General features: G+C 35.5%; 1 long non-coding RNA gene across 3 annotated transcripts; it reads left to right on the top strand.

Moving 5' to 3' along the window:
• Positions 1-12,758: 12,758 nt before the first annotated feature.
• On the top strand, positions 12,759-13,922 carry LOC108859972 (uncharacterized). 3 transcript variants are annotated; one of them, XR_008946536.1, is made up of 3 exons: positions 12,776-13,315; positions 13,504-13,538; positions 13,611-13,922. It is a non-coding gene; the product is annotated as an uncharacterized LOC108859972 (long non-coding RNA). The 3 variants fall into 3 exon arrangements; XR_008946537.1 differs by having other exon boundaries at positions 12,759-13,315; positions 13,504-13,922; XR_008946538.1 differs by having other exon boundaries at positions 12,759-13,414; positions 13,504-13,922.
• Positions 13,923-14,266: the final 344 nt, after the last annotated feature.

Raw genomic sequence — 14,266 nt, 5'->3', positions numbered from 1 at the left:
TTCTTGAAACTTCATTCTCACAGGTCCCTTCGTTAGTATATATGCCTTATACTTTTCTTCAGAAACGTGTTCGACATCCACCTGTCCATTCTCAATACATTCTTAAATGAAATGATATCTCTTGTGTATGTGCTTACTTCGTCCATGAAAGACCGGGTTCTTAGTAAGTGATATTGCAGATTTGTTGTCTACTCAGATGATTACTCTCTCACATTCCACGCCGGTAACTTCACTTAGGAGTTCTTGAATTTGATTACACTATTGAAACTAGTAAACAATTGAATTATAAGAATAATTCTCTTATATTATCCCAAGGAAAACTCACTCAGAAACCTCAAGTTCTCTTAATCTCACACACACTTGATCCAATCATAACTCGATGGATCTATTTATATAGCTAACAAGTAAATCCTAACCCTACTAGTAAATATTTAATGTTGTAGATAACTCCTAAAACATTCTTATCTCGAACCACAATTAGATTAGGATACCTTTTAGCTTGCTCCGCAAGTTTTCAATTTTTTTAATCATATTCAAGCTTATTCCAACATTCACCCTGTTAAACTTGAAGTTGATTTCTGCTGAATCTTAAACACCAATAAACTCTCTTATCTCTTGAAACTTCATTCTCACAAGTCCCTTCGTTAGTATATATGCCTTATATTTGTCTTCAGAAACGTGTTCAACATCCACCTGTACATTCTCAATACATTCTTATATGAAATGATATCTCTTGTGTATGTGCTTACTTCGTCCATGAAAGACCGGCTTCTTAGTAAGTGATATTGCAGATTTGTTGTCTACTCGGATAATTACTCTCTCACATTCCACGCCGGTAACTTCACTTAGGAGTTCTTGAAGCCCCATTGCTTGCTTTGTGGCTTCAGTGGCTGCCATTAACTCAGCTTTGCAGCATAACAGTGCCACACTTTTTTGTTTCTGTGAACTCCATGTGATCGGACTCTCTCCAAAATAGAATATGTATCCTGGTATGATTCTCACGTCGTCAATGTCTACATTAAGTCTATAGGTTAGTCTGTAGGAAAGAGTCCCACACAAATACCTTAAAACATGCTTCAACCCTGCATCATGCGACTCCTTAGGATCGAGCATGTACCTACTCAACACTCCAATGCTGTAATAGAGATCGAGTCTTAAGTGAATTAGGTAACGCAGACACCCAATACTCTTATATACTTCTTCTCATCGATTGATTTCTCTTCTACCGCCTTCGAGAGCTTCAAGCTTCCATCCATTAGCACATAAGCAGAGTTACAGATGTCCATACATGTCTCGACCAAAATCTTCTACGCATACCTCTCCTATCTCAGTGTGATATCATCGCTATTTGAAGCACCTCGATACCCAAGAAGTACGTTAATCTTCCCAAATTACTCATCTCATACTTGGCTAACATCTCTTCTTTAAATTCAAATATCATCGACAAGTCTGAGCCCGTCACCAGCAGATCATCCACATACACTGCCACAACAAGAAGGTGACCATTCATATTTTTTATACAATGAAGGTTCTTTGGAGCATCTCGTGAATTTTAACTCTTTGAGAATCTGATTTAGCTTATAGTTCCAAGGTCTAAGAGCTTGCTTTAAATCATAGAGATCATTTGACAACTTGTACACCTTTTCTTCACTTCCCTTAACCTCAAAGTCTTCAGGTTGAGAGACGTAAACATCCTCCTTTAGATCACCGTGGAGGAATGATGTCTTTATGTCTAGGTGATGCACTTCCCGACCATGATAAGCAGCTAAAGCGATGAAAAGTATGATCATCTTGATACTAGTCACCGGAGCAAACACCTCGTCATAATCTATCCCGTGTTTTTGCATGTAACCCTTTGCTATGAGCCTCGCTTTGTATTTGTTCACACTTCCATCTGGATTTCGTTTGATCTTAAATACCCATTTAAGTCTAATGGGTTTAACTCCTACCGGTAAGTCAACTAGGATCCAGGTTTGGTTCTTCTCAATCGCAGTAATCTCATCCTCACAGGCCGTTAACCACAACTTATTCTTTTTGCTTCGTTGAAATCCCTCGGTTCATCGTTGATCGCCATAAGAATCCACTCGCACTTTTCTTCAGCTAGAATGATATAATCAGATAAAGACTATGGCGTTGTTTTTAGTCTAGTTGAACATCTTAGCTGTGGTTTCTACTACTGCTCTTCTTCATTGTCTGAGATCTCTATCACATCACAATTAGTGTCGCCTTGATCAGTCGTTTTTTCTGCTCTCGTGTCTCCCTCAGATCCACCTGCCCCACCGCTGCTTGTCGATGAGATTTCGCAGTGACAAAAGCTTTCCGAGCCATCACCTTAAGCAGACCCAGATTCGCAGCTAATCACCAACCCTAACACACAGATCTACAAAAATATACTTAAACTAAGAAAATTTGATCGGCGGTGGCTCTAACGGAGCCACCACGCGCCGGTCACTGGAATGTGAAGAGATGAGGCTGAAAGGAGAGGAGCAGGGAATGAGAGAGAGTTTTTTTTTCTTCTGCTTTTTAGTACGCACTATTGTCTATAATTCTTTTTTGTAACTAAAAGGGTTAAACCCGGGTCTATTAAAGACACAGACCACCCCCGAATGGAAGGTGTAACCCACAGATAGACTCTCTCCCGGATATTCAAATGGACCCTAAAGCATGGACTCATATCCGTGTGGTGAACAGATGCATCGTGAAGTAGTTCCCTCCGGCAGGGTTCGAAATCACTACCTGGGTACAGGCAGGAGCCCGGTCCTTACCATTGGGCCACGATGATCCGGTCCTCTATTGTCTATAGTTTATACTCTCATAGTTACTTTTGTTTATTTTATTTTTTGCTCATCTCTATTTCTTTTTTAGAGTATAGTCAAAAGTTGTTGTAAGTGCTGTCTAAAATCTATTTATTTATACAACACTAAATTCACAATAATCAAGAATTAATTTTTTTTTCTTAATTATAGCTTTTGAAATATTTTACAGTTGTACAAGTGTTTTGTAAAATAAAATGTATGTTTTTTCATAAAATTCTACCGTAATAAAATCTAAAACCGAAAAAAAAAATCTACAAATATTTTTCTATAACAATTTTTTAAAACTATAGTCATTGCCAATCGAACGTGTCTACTAAACTGTTGGTTGGTGGTAAGTGTACATATGCATCTTCCCTTCCCTTGCCTTTACTGTTTGTGGCTTTGCATTATTTTATATTAAATTTTATTATCATTGCTACGTGGTTTTTGAGTGTTTTCCCTTATTCATTGCTTTCAAGTCTTAAAACAAATAAATTTGACGAAGATACATATAGGGTAAGGCATCAGTTCTGAATCCTTAATTACAATGTCAGTACACAACAAAAAGGTGTTTTTGTTTGGATTGGTCTAAATGACTATGTGACTGACTGCATGTATATGATTGAAACCCACTCAAGAATGTTTCAATTATTTTAGTCTTATACGATGGAATGATGATTTAGGTCTATGACGAGCGTTTGTGGATTGCATTGGTGTTTAGGCCTTCAATGCAGAGTGGAGCAAAGGTGGGTCATACACCCAGGTGGAGCCTCCACTTTACAAATTGCCATTCAACAAAAGAATAAAAGTAGTGTATGATCTGCTGTAACAGTAATAATAAAATATGTTGATCCACTAGCGGTTCAGTCTATAACGCAAATGTATTGATCTGCTTGTAACAATAGAAACACTTCGGTTCCGAATGGGAAAAGCTTATCAAGTGTTGCGGATCTAGCGGATCTAGCAGATTGAGTGGAACAAGAGTGGATCTAGCAGATCTAGCGGATCTAGCAGATTGAGTGGAACAAGAGTGGATCTAGCGGATCTAGCGGTACAAGAGTGGATCAAGCAGATCTAGTGGTTAAAAAAATGGTATAAATGGTAAAAGTGGATAAAAAATGGTTCAAAATACTGTACAAATTTAAAATATATAAAATATTATGTTATTAATTATTTTATAATTAAAATTAAATTAATCATATATAAATATAATAAATATAATTTATTATAATTTATATACATATTATTATATTTATGTTTATTTAATTTTAATTATAAATTTTATAATTTAATCATATTATTTAGTTTTAATGTACTACACATTTGAATAAATATATAATTTTTTATATAATATTTTAAGATATTCAGTTTTTCATAATTAAATTAGTTATTTAAAATATAGTTTATAAGTGCAATAATATAATATTTATAATGCATAAATATTATTATATTTATATTATTAAATATAATTATTTTAAACAGTATATATAACAAACACGAAAGTAATTAAAATAATATATATGTATCAAAATAGTAGAAACACACACATAAAATAAATATGTAAATAAGAAATCACATATATATAATTTTATAAAATATTTTCTTTTACTGGTTCAAGTGATGAAAAATATTAAATAATAGATAAATAATGAATTTTTTTGTTAAAAAGTTTTTATTAATAAAAAATGTTACATAGGGCAAGTGATTACAGAATTAAAGAGAAGGGAAAGATATCAACTACATCATAAATTAGAGATATGGACTTATGCAAAATTAAAAAAAAAACTATGTTATTTTATATGAAAAAAATAAAAGACAAGATGGACTGCCTAATACACAACATTTATGGAGCGTAGTTACTGTTACAGACAGATCAGTTCATTTGTTCATTATTTCTGACTGCTTGTGGAGCAAAACTATCTGCAAGTGTGATACACTTTTATTTATATTATCATTTTTGAAGTGTAACAGGTGGTCCATTCTGTCTTTTTTTTGAAACTGGTGCTCAATTCTTTTTTTTTAAATTATATTACAGATTTTTTAATTTTATGTGTGTCATTATTTACACTTCTACCAGTTTATACATACAATGAATATATTCAGTTCTTTTTATGTTCTAAGTAAAACAACATATAATGATAACAATACTAACTAATGGTAAAACAACATATAATGATAACAATACTAACTAATGTAATTACATTAATTAAATATCATGTATAGTAATAAAATATTAAAATAATATTTCACACTAAAATAAATTCAATATTACTATTTATATATAATTTTATATTTTAAATTTTAATTGTGTACATTTTAAGTTTAACGTATTTAAGTTTAAAACTCAAAATCTCTCTCTCTATATGTCTTAACTAATATTCTATTATATTTTGAATAAAATTAATATTTATTACATTTAAAGGTATTACTTTTATTTATGAAAAATAAATAGTAATGTAAAAAATCTATATAAATTATTTAAAACTTATAAAATATATTTATATTTAAATCTCAAGATAATTATATATAGAAATTTATATAACATTTTATATAAAATTTTGATTTATTGCATTCAGAAATTATTTACTAATGAGTGATATTATTTATGGAAATAAATATTAATACAAATGTTATATAAATTATTTAAATATAGTTTCAACTGCTTTTTATCCACTTTCACCATTCACACATATTTTTAAACCGCTAGATCCGCTCTTGTACCACTAGATCCACTTGATCCACTCTTGTTCCGCTAGATCCGCTTAAACTGCTAGATCCGCAACGCTTGATCCACTTTTCCCATTCGGAGTACTGCCTATAGACCTAGTAATGTTCCTCATTCTGATATTGTGGCTTTGGTTGTGCAGCAACAATGTTTGCAGACAGGGGAGACAGGAAGGTTGAGGGATTTTAGATTTGTCAGCTTCAAACGATGAGGATTATGTTAAGGTAGATGGGCTTCACACTTAAAACCAATTGATGATTAGTGGAGAGGCACATCCATCTTATATATTATTAAGGATCATTTCCAGTACCCGATGTGGGACCTTAGTCCCTAATACGCCACCTCGAGATAATGGTCTTTTGAACGTCAATCTCGGAATGCTTGGACAAGGATCGATGGGCCGACTTTGGGTTGGATCGATGATGGATCGGGTTGGACTGCGTTGATCGGGCTCTAATACCATGTTAAGCTAGATGGGCTTTACACTTAAAACCAATTGGTGATTAATGGAGAGGCACATCCATCTTATATATTATTAAAGATCCCTTCCAGTACCTGACGTGAGACCTTAGTCCCTAATAGATTATACAAACAATGGCATAACAGAAATGATGGGAAGGTTAAAAAGAACACTAATGATGCATGCATTGTGTTATTGATTGTTCTATTTTTTGAAGTACTCTTTTTCTAATTAGTTTTTTTTTTCTCTTGGGTTTCGTGATGTCTCTGGGTTTAACCGTTTTAAAGCTCATTTTAGTTCTTTTTGCATGTGTTCTTAGATCAACTCTAATGAACCACTAAAACACCAAATTGATATAATTTTATCTCCAGTCAAAAATTACTAATAATGTCATTCCACCTAATTTGATGTAAAGTGAACTGTGTTACACTAAATTTGATATAGTACTATTCATCACATCAAATATTTAATAACATATTTTATTATATTTCATTGAATAATATATTTCCATTATTATCATTTATCAGTTCAAATTTGTAATTAAACATAAAAATAATGTATAAATTTGTATTTTAAAATTATTTTTACATAACTAAAATTATTTTTATTTTTTCAAGTAAAAATTACTAAGTGATTATTATCATTTTATTTATGTTATAAAAAATAAAATATCAAAGCACTTTTATATTTTATTTTATTTCAAATAATAAATCACTAAATGATTATTATCATTTACTTTATCTGTTAATGTATTTTATTTTAAAATAATGATTATACTCTTTATTTAACTAATATTTAATCAATAACAAACAATTAATAATATTACATTATTGTAAGGTTAGATTTAGTAATAAATAATTAAAAATTTATGTATACTATTAAATTCACCAAACAGTAAAATAATGTTTTTATAATATAGTTAAACTTGTATTACTAACTAATACAAATTTTAATAAAATACATATATTATTTGGTTATGTTCTTTTCATAATTAAGAATTTTTGATTTTTAATATAATATTTTATATAAAATGAATACAGGTATAATATTATTAAACCAAAAAATATAAATTTAAATAAATTTTATAAACATATAATTACAAAAATTTAATCAACATAATATTTAAACTGAAAACATTAAATAATATATAATATTACTTTGGTGTAGTATTTGGTGTCATAGATGGCAACAAAAATTTGACACCAAAACATCAAATTTGGTGTAATTTCAATACTTGTCATAGTTGGAGATTCCCTTGGTCTTTAAGTGATTGCATGAGCACTTTTACATTACATGTTATGGAACGGCTAAAACAAGACATTATAAAGGATAAAACATTTGGTTATACCATACAAATGTCATGGGTGTGTTGTTGTTGTTTCAATTCAGAGAAAAAAATGCAGCTTGATAACTCAAAGAAAGTGAATTGTTTGACAGTGACTGAGTCACGTACGTTGGAGTATACAAGGGATCAGATGCTTGGTTTGTTTGGTATAATATGTTGGCTATACAAGCAACACAGCAAAGTGAGCAAGGGAGGATAACAGCGTTGGAAATGACTTTATTAATTCAAATCATCAACATGCTACAAAGTCACATATACCAGAAAGAGATGATGAAACACATTGATATACAGATTACATCTCTTACTGATAGAGTTTAACGAAGAAGAAGATGTAACTGAAAGTTTGTTATTTCTGTTACTCGAAAACAGAGTACAATGCTCTGTTTATATAATGAGCTGGTTAACACCCGGTTTACACATGCGTAATACCGTTACAATTAAACCGAAATGAACCATTCTCCTATTTACTCTATTATTCCCCCTCAAGATGGCAAGTACATAGATTTCAAAGCCATCTTGCCCACAAGAGAATAAAACTGAGGCGAAAACAAAGCTTTTGTAAAAATGTCAGCAACTTGATTGTTCGTACGAACGTGAAGAAGCTTGATGAATCCAAGCAGGACGCGTTCTCGAACTTGATGACAATCCAGCTCGATATGTTTGGTACGCTCATGGAAAACGGGATTGGTGGCAATGTGGATAGCAGCAGTAGAGTCACAGAAGAAAGCAATAGGACCGCGTTGAGGTGCTTGAAGATCACTCAAGAGATTTCGTAGCCAGATGACCTCTCGAGAACCGTATTCCATGGCTCTATACTCTGATTCTGCTGAAGAATGTGAGACAGTCTGCTGCTTCTTAGACTTCCAAGAGATCAATGCCTTTCCCAAGAACATACAGTAACCCGAAGTGGAACGCCTCGAGTCTGGACAAGATGCCCAATCAGCATCCGTGAATGCTTGAAGAACTAGATCACACTCAACAGAATAGAACAGTCCATAACCAACCGTGCCTTTCAAGTAACGGAGAACTTTCAGAGCTGCTTGAAGGTGTGAGTTCTTCGGAGCTGAAGTGTATTGACATAACTTGTTGACCGCGAAAGTGATATCAGGTCGCGTTATTGTCAAGTACATTAGTCTTCCAACCATTCGTCTATAAGCTGCAGGATCATCAAGAATCGGTTCTGCAGAGTCAAGACACAACTTTGCGTTTGGATCCATAGGGATTTGAGAAGGCTTACAAGCTAACAAGCCTGATTCTTCCAGCAGTCCAAGAGTATACTTTCTCTGACAGACTGAGATGCCTTTGCTGGAGCGAGCAATCTCAAGACCGAGAAAGTACTTTAGAGGACCGAGGTCTCTGAGCTTGAAAGCATTGCTCAGATTTATCTTCAGCTGATCGACGTCACTATCATTGTTACTAGCAATGATTATGTCGTCCACATAAACGAGCACCGCTGTGTAGACACCGTTGATATTACGGATGAACAGAGTGTGATCAGAGTTAGACTGATGAAAATTCAGCTGGAGGAGAGTTTCTCAGAACTTCAAGAACCACTGTCTGGATGCTTGTTTAAGACCATACAGTGATTTTCGAAGCTTGCAGACTGCATTTGGAGGAAGACTTTCCCCCTCTTTTGGTGTATATCCCGGAGGTAGTGTCATGTATATCTCCTCATGTAGCTCCCCATTTAGAAAAGCATTCGAGATATCCAGTTGAGTCAAGCTCCAGTTCTTTGCAGCTGAGACAGACAACAAGGTTTTAACTGTCGTCATCTTGGCAACTGGTGAGAAGGTGTCAGCAAAATCAATTCCTTCTTGTTGAGTGTAGCCTTTAGCTACCAACCGTGCTTTATGTCTCTCCAAGGTTCCATCAGCATTGAATTTGAGTTTGTAAACCCATTTGCATCCAATAGCATGTTTCCCTGGTGGAAGAGAGCACACGGTCCATGTATCATTGCTCTCCAATGCCTTTAGCTCTTCGTTCATAGCTTTCAACCACTCATCAAATCGTTTAGCTTGAGCAAAGTTTGTAGGTTCTGGATACATGGCAACGGCACAGATGTAGTTCTTGTACTCATCAGATAAGCTCTCAAGAGACATGTAACTAGACATCGGATATGGGATCTCAGTATCACACTCTGCAATGTTGCAGTAGTAATCCTTAAGATGTGCCGGAAGCTTAGATATCCTCTTTGCTTCAGCTTTAGAGATCTTCGGAGTGGCTTGTTCTTCTGGTAATGAATCATCATTCATCATATCAGGTGATTCATTATTAGTAGCAGAAGATTCACCGGAGACCTCTGGAGAAGAAAATATATCTTCATATATCTCAGCTTTATCCTTAGCATAAGGGAATATCTGTTCATGAAAAACAACGTGTCTAGAGATGTGGACATTGTGAGTTTCCATGTCTAGAAGTTTGTATCCTTTGTAGCCAGCAGGATAGCCAAGAAAAACACATGGTTTTGATCTTGGTTGAAACTTGTTTCTGTTCTTTGAAGAGGTTGAACAATAAGCAAGACAACCGAAGACTTTGAGACCTTCATAATCAACTTTCTTCGCCGTTAGCATCTCATATGGTGATTTATCATTGAGTAGAGGAGTAGGTAGACGATTGATTATGAAGACTGCAGTAAGAACAGAGTCACCCCAATACTGCAGAGATAGATGTGACTGAAACATAAGGGCACGCGCAACGTTTAAGATGTGTTGGTGCTTCCTTTCAACCACTGAGTTTTGCTCTGGAGTTTCTGGACATGAGTGAAAGGAGACGATCCCTTTCTTCTTGTAGAGCGCAGCAAATCTTAGCTATGGTGCATTATCTGATCTTACTGCTTTAACAGAGGCCTTGTACTGTGTTTCAACCATTTGAATAAACTCCGGGAACACTTTCAGAACCTCATCTTTTGTACGTAGAAGATATATCCATGTTACTCGAGTGTGGTCATCTACAATGGTTAAGAAGTATCTGTAACCTTCTGTAGTTGGCACTGAGAACGTTCCCCACGTATCGATGTGTAGTAAGTCAAACGCATGAGAACTCATATTGTTTGAAGATGGAAAGGGGAGACGCTTTTGTTTTGCAAGTGGACAGATAGCACAATGAAAAGGCTCTTTATTCAATCGCTTGAGTCCCAATACATCAATGATAGAATCAATTTTAGACATAGAGGGATGGCCTAGTCTGCTATGCCAAAGACCAACATCAACAACTACACTTGAGCAAGAAGCAAACTGTTGTTGAATAGGATAAGAGGTCTTCATGTCCATTGCGTCCAAAACGTACAAGTTTGAGATCTGTTCACCCTTCCCAATCATCAATCCCTTGATATGATCCTGTATCATACAAGCATCTGGATCAAAAACAACTCTGTAACCCAGTTCCTTTGTCATCTGGCTCACACTTAGGAGATTGAGTCGAAAATCTGGTAGGTATAATACATTCTTAAGTATCAAAGAATCACTCAGTCTGATACTGCCTATCCCTGCAATCTTGATTCCAAGGCCAGTAGGTAACGTGACTGAAGTGTTAATAGCATCAGATAGTTCAAAGAACAAATCTTTGCTATGAGCAACATGGTGTGTTGCACCACTATCAACAATCCAAGAGTCAGAGCATAAAGCATTTTTCGTAGCTCTAAGCATGCCTACAAAGCATAGAGTAGAGTTAGAAAAAGCCATACCAGGAAGAGCCGTGATGGTTCCACCAGAAGTTGAAGCAAGATAGTTCACTTGAGGTGTCTGAGAAGCCATCTGAGAGTTGAAGTAAGCAATCATTCCTTCTATCTGATCCCTCGTGAGGTTATTGATAACACTTGACAAAGGTTCAGCGACTGTCATCTGAGCTACTACCGGTTTTGAATTTCTAGCTTTAGGCGTCTGCTTATCATTCTGTTGTTTTGTCTTATGTTTAAAACCCACTGGATAGCCATGTATCTTGTAGCAAGTATCAACAGTGTGTCCATTGTATCCGCAATGTGCACAAACTGGTCTGCCCTGGCGAGGTGGATAAGTAGATTGTGAAGCATTGATAAGAGGAGCTTGTACAGGAGTCTGCACAGGTGCTGTGATTTGAAAAGCAGTAGCGTTCTGGATTGGAACGATATTCCTCTGATTATAATCTTGATCCAGCAGATTGTATATCTCAGAAAGCTCAGGAATGTGTTTCTTCATAATGATCTGACTGCGAATAGTGGCATAGGATCGTTTAGGCCAGCTAAGAACTTGATGACCTTAGCTTGATCAGCCTTTGTCTCTGTTGCTTTACAACAATCACAGTTTCTGCAAGTAGTCACGCAGTTTGCACCATCAAGTTCATCCCATAAGGTCTTCAGAGTGGTGTAGTATGTTGAAAGATCCATTGATCCCTGCTGCAATGACCAGATTTGTTGAGATAGCTGATAAGAGCGAGGAAGATTCGTGATGTGAAAGCGAGTTAACAAATCTTTCCATATCTCAGTCGTATCATTCAAGCGAAGAATGCTCTTGTAGATCTGTTTAGAAACTGTGTTGAGAATCCAAGACTTGACCATTGAATTGCATCGAGACCAGATTCGATAGTTGGGATGTGATTCTTGAGGTCGTTCGAGAGATCCATCAACAAACGCAAGCTTATTCTTAGCGTCTAAGGCAATCGTCATAGCAATACTCCAGTTATCATAGTTTGAACCGTCGAGAACTTCAGATATGATGGAGAGACCTGGGTTATCGCTATTAGTTAGGTGAAATGGTGAGTGAATACTATCCGGTGAGAGTTCCGGCGTGATTTGCGGTTGAGGCGGCGTGATTTGAGGTTGAGGCGACGACGGAGCTGATTCCGGAATAGGAACTCTGCGAGAAACCGACGTCGGTTGTCTTCCTCCGCGACGCAATGATCGACGAATCACCATTGTTACAGCTCGAAGATCGGAAAATGGCGGAACAACCAAATTCTAATCCGATCAAAGAGGAAGAAGAAGATCAATCGTGAGATTCACCGATTGATCGAGGTCAATGAAGGAAGAAATGAAGAAGAATCGCTTGAGGTTTCAGCCTCAAAAGCTCTGATACCATGATAGAGTTTAACGAAGAAGAAGATGTAACTGAAAGTTTGTTATTTCTGTTACTCGAAAACAGAGTACAATGCTCTGTTTATATAGAGAGCTGGTTAACACCCGGTTTACACATGCGTAATACCGTTACAATTAAACCGAAATGAACCATTCTCCTATTTACTCTATTACTTACAGATCAATAGTACGATATAAGTCTTCATGGTGGCAGCGGTGCAGTGCAGAAGTTGGTAAAATATTTCCTTCATTACCAGCTGCCATTGCTTCGGTACATGTATTCTTTGCTGCACCTGAAACCGAAGCTGTTTGCTTTTGAGAACTCTTGTACAAGTGAGGGACATCAACGTCAAAAAGGTACAATGAGCGGAGCTCGCGTGGGCGTTACAAGTAGAGAAAATGGGAATGTACTTTCGTGCTGCTGAGTTATACGCAAGTGGGATCAAGATTTTTTTTTTAAACGTTTTCAAGGTCAATGGAGAGTATTTGAGAGAGATAGTGGGTGGGAGAGGTGGCCACCACCAACATAAACTCCAACAGTTCAAGATGCGTCTTGATGCTTTTTCATCATGTGGAAGATAAATTTATCTCATTGTTTGGAGTGACTCTACATATATAATTTTGTCATCCAGGGACATCAAAAGAGGCAAACGCTCTAGATATAAATTATTTTCTTTTACGAAAAAAGTTTGTTTATTTTCCAATCGGTCCATGTATGACAATCTATTTCAAAATAAGTGAACCTGACCTCTCTGGCTCCCTTTCTTGAACTGGACAAATTGTGCGCTCTTAACTTTGCATATCGCAGGGAAAAGAGTGCGTTATGGAAAGCTTAACTAGAGAAGGAAGGATACAAAGTTTTTAAAAGCTTCCAGACTTTTGGTCGTGTTTCAGTAAGAAGGCAGTATAAAGGCTTGGCCGTCTACTCCCAGAAGTCCCTTGGGTTAGTCATCTCTACTCTTCCCTGCTATTAGACAAATAACTTTTTCACCACTGCTGTTTTCTACGTTGCCAAATATGTGTGTAGGCATCAATTCCGTTGGTATGTAAAATTGTATACATGCGTCTGTTTATCAAAAAAAAAAAATTATACGCGCATGTTTCGTTCATGTGCATTCTTGTTGGTTGCAGATTTGGATGCTAGTTTTCTGCCAAAACCCTCAAAAGTGAGCACTTTTGTTAGATTAGTTAACGAAATTAGTACCTTACATGTTTGTGTACTGACTTCCAAGCCAAAGATTGTTTTCTTGTTCATTTCTTTCCTAACCTCAGATGAGAAGATGGAAGAGGAGACAAAGACAATCGAATATCATTATTCACACGGTATATATATACATAGCTTACGAGCTTGGAGTCTATGAAACTGAGTGTAAGTCTTTAACAAGGCATCTTATTGAGTAATGCAGATTCTGAGAACAATTACGAGAGATACATCTTTCGACTATTACGCTGTCGATCGTATGTTTCTTTCTTCAAACAATTATTTGATCTGTAACCAAAGTTGATTACTTAACACTGATCTTAAATCATTTTGATCTTCTCTTTAATTTTCCCCATTTCTTGAAAAAATACCTTCTCTTAAGGCAAAGTTCTAGCGTTATTGCAGAAATGCTTCTTTCTTTAACTTCTTCAGGCACATTTGGCTCCAGGAAGCGAATCCAGGTTCAAAAGTACATTCAAAGATCATTACAGGAAGACTTTAAAATGACAAATAAAAAAATTACTAAGATGACAAATAAATAAATAACCTAAAAATATGGAAAATATGATAAATAAATAATAAGTAATGAAAAATGATGTCAAAAAAAAGTAATGACAAATAAACAAAATCGCTTAATACTACGGAAATGATGACAAGTAAGAAAATTTACTTTTCAAGTAAGGAAAAAGATTT

Source organism: Raphanus sativus, chromosome 5 (assembly GCF_000801105.2).
Source record: "Raphanus sativus cultivar WK10039 chromosome 5, ASM80110v3, whole genome shotgun sequence".
NCBI lineage: Eukaryota > Viridiplantae > Streptophyta > Magnoliopsida > Brassicales > Brassicaceae > Raphanus > Raphanus sativus.
The sequence above is the reverse complement of the archived record's forward strand: the minus strand, read 5'-3'. Positions and strand labels throughout refer to the sequence as shown.